At 34.4% G+C, this 5,837-nt stretch overlaps 1 non-coding gene across 1 annotated transcript; it reads right to left on the reverse strand.

The window, feature by feature from the left end:
- Window positions 1-584: 584 nt before the first annotated feature.
- LOC145271782 (U2 spliceosomal RNA) lies at window positions 585-781 on the reverse strand. Its single transcript, XR_013866119.1, has one exon. It is a non-coding gene; the product is annotated as a U2 spliceosomal RNA (small nuclear RNA).
- Between the last annotated feature and the right edge of the window lie 5,056 nt (window positions 782-5,837).

Consider the following 5,837-nt stretch of genomic DNA (forward strand, 5'->3'; position numbering starts at 1 on the left):
TAAAAAAAATTAATAAAAAAAATAAATAAAAAAATGAATAAATAAAAAAAAATAAATAAAAAATAAAAAAATAAATAAAAAAAAATAAATAAAAAAAATAAATAAATAAAAAAAAGATACAAAGTCATTGCTAATTCACCAAACCTAAATAAAAAAAATAAATAAAAAAAAAAAAAAAAAAAATAAAAAAAAATAAAAAAAAAAATAAATAAAAAAAAAATAAAAAAAATAAATAAATAAAAAAAAAGATACAAAGTCATTGCTAATTCACCAAACCTATTTTCCTGCTCTTATTTACTTATGCCGCTTTCCTCTTTTTGGAAATCATAATCTACCATTCTATGACTAAGTGTAATGTTTAAATAAAAACTGAAAAACTAAAAACTAGCTAACCGAAACATGGTCGTGACTGTGTAGCAACACATTACTGCTTATGTGAACACAAGATCAAAGTGTAGTATCTGTTCTTCCGATCTACACTTCAATTTCTTGTTCTCTGTCAGTGGAGGAGAAATCCTTCACGACTGAGACAATTTTTATTTTTGTTCCTTTTCTCCACATTAAAAAAACGACCCTGGTGTCTAACTCTGTCCCGTGGGGAGGCATTGTACCCATTTACAATGCCTCCCCACGGGACAGAGTTAGACACTAGGGTCGTTTTTTAACGTGGAGAAAAGGTACAAAAATAAAAACTGTCTCAGAAAGAGAACAAGAAATGGAATGGCAGCATCTGAAGAACAGATACTACACTTTGATCTTGGCCAAAAGGCCAAAATTGTAAATAGGAACACATTACTGCTTACGTAAAAACAAATAAAAATACATATACATAAAAATTGATTTTAGAGTTATCTCCCTTAGACGACGTCCAATAGTCATTGCTACTTACTTCCCTTCATTGTTGAACAAAAACATTTTGTTTCGTCTGTGTTATGCTTACGTTGACTGTGTAGGCAGCGAAGCTTTAGTTGAAATCCGTTCATCCAACTAACTAAATAACGCCCCACTCAAATAGAGCTAGACGGTCGTGGTAAATAACGAATGATAGTCACTGAGTTATTTTTCTTTTTCTTGTTTCTTTTTAGTTTAGAAGAGTTTATATATATATATATATATATATATATATATATATATATATATGTATATATATATATATATACTAGCATATATGATAGAAACATAAACTGCATTAAAAATAAACCTATTAAGAGCGTAATAACATATAATATGGCAATGTCTTCCCGTATACGAGTTAAGAAAAATAACCAAGAGACAAAAAAAGATAAAACCAAACTACAAATATTAGATAATAATACAAATAAGCAGCAAACTAAAACCCGTAAACGTAAGAATAGACACAAGGAGATCCTATGGTTCATCCAACTATATTTGGCAACTAAAAAATAGCAATATTTCTTTCAACTTAAAATGGCAAATAATTGAGACTTGCAAATCATATAAACCAGGAGATAAATTTTGTGCACTATGTACAAAAGAAACCCTAAAAATTTTTAAATATGAAGATATAAAAAGTACAACCAAACTAGTAAATTCAAGACACGAGCTTCTGACATGTAATCATAAACGTTGGTTTAAATTTAATAAATATAAACAACCTTAAATCATTAAAAATTACTCATTAGTAAAAATAGATTACAATTTTTTTTTTTTAATAAATTAAGTTAGACCAATTACCTCCCTTAGACCCGTAAATCAAATAATAAATAAAGTCAATAACACATGACAATTATCTCCCCTTAAAAACTTGCAAAATAAATATTCTCTCTATATATATTAACTGTAGCGTCTTTAAATCAAAATACGCTAACGAAACAATTTACTGCACGAGCGTCGCCCTTTTAAAATTCATCATTCAATAAAATAAAAAGCTATAGCAAACATCTAAATGACTACTTTAAACACAGTTCCTGATTTCAAAAAAAGAAAAACTAAAAGGTAACTATCTCTATATATTTTAAAATCAAATTTATTATGTAAATTCAAAAAATATATATTTTTCTACTCATTTCTATCTCTAACCCATATGAATTTTCTTATAAATTTTAAATCCAAACCTTTTATTTCAATTTTTTCAGATTCATCTGCCTTACTTTTTATGCTAGGTTTATTTATGGTGTCTTTTAAATTCAATAAAAATCCTCCTAAATTTGCTGATGAGGAGACCGTGCTTACCAAAAAAACTATATATAATTGTTCTACATAACTTCATGTATACCACAAATAAAAAGCACGGATTTCCGAAACGATCGTACGGATAATTGACTTTGTTGTTGTTCCTTCTTATGAAACTGATTTTTAATTTAATTAAAATTTGATTTTTAAATTTAAAAATTTTTTTTTTTTTTTTAAATTTTAAATTGTAAATCACATTACTTAATATTGAATTAGCTCTAGGACATTTAACTATCGAGCTTATTATATATCTAAATTACAACGAGCATTTCCTGTATTTTAATTAAACTAGTAATTTCACTGTTACATTAAAATACACTTAGCTCTTTAGACTATTATTCTAATCTCCTTTAAATTATATATATATATATATATATATATATATATATATATATATATATATATATATATATATATATATATATATATATATATATATATATACTAGCAGGCTGCCTGGCATTGCCCGGTCATAATATACGCTTAAGTCTAATAGTGTTGATGCAGATTTCGTATTTATTATTATATTAGGTACTTGTACAGTTTAACCAAGACAATAAAAAAAATGAAAATATCGAAAAAAGGTTATATTATACGTATCCGTTTTGAACTGAAGATCTCCGAAAAAAAAAATTCACTTAATTTAACCGAGTAGTTTTTTTTTTTTTTACAGCGGAAAAACACGTTTTTATGACAGCGCGTTAAAGGCAGACATCTTGGATTTAAAAAAAATTTTGGTTTGGATTTTAGAAACGCCACGAGAGATAACTCAGTTTAAAGTGCCGACACTCCCCCCCATCTTTATTACTAGCTTTTCTTCCTAAAAATCGAACCTTTTGCTCGGTATTGTAACAAATTGTTTTTTCGCTGTAAAAAAAACAAAAAAACTACTTGATGAAATTAAATGAAATTTTTTTCGGAGAACTTCATTCTATAAAGGATACGTAAAATTTAAACTTTTTTTCTCGATATTTTCATTTTTTAATGTCTTGATTAAACTGTACAAGTACCTTATATCATATATATAGTTATGATTTAAAAAGTTAAAAAAAAGATGACTTCTGCGCCATCACCGAGAATCGAAACCAAAACATTTAGCTTACGATTTACTTTTTCCTTTGACGATTATACTGGAGCTATGAAGACATGTTTGTTGCAAGGCTAAAAATTAAAACACAAACCAATAGCTATTACGTTACGCATGCATATTCATATGTGGGAACATGATGAGAATTAGCAGCGAACCGGATGTTAACGCATCCACCATGAGAGACAAAATGAAAAATGGTCTTTTGCACATGGCTCCACGCATCGCTTCCGCTTGGGAAGAAAAAAATAAGATAACCACAAAATAATTACCGACCAATGACAGAGCTCCGTGCCTAAAATAAACACTTCAAATATCACAGTCGCTGGGAGCCAGTTTGCCACTATAAAATGAGGGTATTTGAGGGAACCGAAAAGTGGGAAGAGGAGATTCGCCCTGCTGCGTCAGTGAACGCACAGACGGATTCTCCCACCCGGCCTAAAGAGATGATGAAGAAAAAGAAATAAGGCACCAGTGAACTGAAGCCGACTATGCTCTCATGTTATGGGCTAAACGCCTTCAATTCTAAACGATGTCTAATTAACACAAACCAAAGAAGAGAGGAGGAGAAAGAAGACGAAGACGCTGGGCTGCTAGCGCTGATGAAAGAGGTCACTCGCCTTCCAGTTACAAGCCAGGACACGCATCACCGACAGCAGGATGACCTGCCTACCCTAACCCTCTCCATCGTCCAAAAAATACGGAAAGATGGTGGGATCCTTCTACCGCTCCAGAAGATATCTCACTACTGATGCAATTCTCTATCTATATAAAAGCCAAGTACGTCCAAGGATGGAATACTGTTGCCATATCTGGGCAGGAGCTGCTAAAAACAGCCTATCCTGCCTTGACAGAGTACAAAATAGACTTCGTAGCTTAGTGGGGGATGCCCTTTTCTCTACCCTGCAACCTCTCTCCCATAGAAGAGACGTTGCGAGCCTATCCTTGTTTTATTGTTATTTCCATGACAGGTGCTGGTCTGAGCTCCAATATCTGGTCCCCCCTCTGTAGCAGAAGTAGCAATAACTAAAATGAGGGGAAAAAGAGCTTACCTCGGGTACGTCTGTTGTGTCACCAGTTGGGGGGAAAAAGAGAATTCCAAGATGGCGTCCGGGGGTTTTTATTAGCATTTACCCCATGCAACTCTCGGAAAATCACGTTTCTGTCTCATGTGATTATGCAAATGGATAATTCCCGGCCACTATAAAAGCAGGAGGCTAGAGACGAGTCGGCAGTGTCCTGCAAACTGTGTGTGTGGGTGTTTCTGGCGATTGGAGTGTGTCTTCTTTTACCACGGTTATCACGGACAGGAATTCCCTCTCTTCTGGAGGTGGGCGATATTGACTATTTTGAAGTTGTACTGTTGCTGACAGAACATTTATTTATTTATTTATTTTTTTTTGCCTACTACATTTTTGTTTCAAGCTATTTCGGCCCGAATATGGCAAAGGTGCGGATAAGCAGTGATATTATCAAGCCGTTCTCTGGCGAGGGAGACGTTGTAGCGTGGCTGAAAAAAGTGAGACTTGTCGCACAACTTCAGCAGGTGGATGACGTAGCGAGTCTGCTACCTTTATACCTGGAAGGCGATGCGCTGGCCCTCTACATGGAAATGGAGGAGGACGATCAAAAGAAAATAGATCAGATTGAGGCTCGATTAAAGGAGGCATTTACTGATGACGCGTTTGCAGCATATAGAAAAATAACTATGGTTAGATGGGCTGGTGAACGTGTGGATGTGTACGCCAACAAGATCAGGCAGTTATCTCACTCAAGATATCTCACTACTGATGCAATTCTCTATCTATATAAAAGCCAAGTACGGCCAAGGATGGAATACTGTTGCCATATCTGGGCAGGAGCTGCCAAAAACAGCCTATCATGCCTTGACAGAGTACAAAATAGACTTCGTGGTTTAGTGGGGGATGCCCTTTTCTCTACCCTGCAACCCCTCTCCCACAGAAGAGACGTTGCGAGCCTATCTTTGTTTTATCGTTATTTTCATGGCAGGTGCTCGTCTGAACTCCAATCCCTGGTCCCCCCTCGCCAATCTTTCACGAAAAACACCCGTCTAGCTGAATCCACTGTGAAAAATTTCCCCCACTCTATATCTGTGCCTAAATCAAAACGCGGATTTCATGAGCAAAGCTTCTTTCTTAGAACTGCACGCCTGTGGAACTCTGTTCCGTCTGCCTGCTTCCCTCCGGACTACAACTTGGATGTCTTCAAGTCTAATGTTAACAAATTCCTAATGAACCGCCCCCCTAATTAAACACTTCATAAAATCTCCTCACTAACGTGATGTACTTACAATAACCCTTATCCCTGAGTGGCTTCCGGGCCTTGATAAGTGGTGATCACTGTGTAAAAAAAAAAAAAAAAAAAAAAAAAAGTTGGTTAGATTGGCCGGATTCACAGGAGAAAGCTCAGAGAGACTCACAAAATTAATTTTTGTCACTGGATTCCCTGACACCATCTCAATTGCTCTTCAACAGGTGCCGAACATCAAAGCCCTGACCATGGGGGAGCTAATGTCGAGAGCGAGAATTTTGACGAC

This window comes from Euprymna scolopes, chromosome 46 (assembly GCF_053919585.1).
Source record: "Euprymna scolopes isolate OS-2025 chromosome 46, ASM5391958v1, whole genome shotgun sequence".
Lineage (NCBI taxonomy): Eukaryota > Metazoa > Mollusca > Cephalopoda > Sepiida > Sepiolidae > Euprymna > Euprymna scolopes.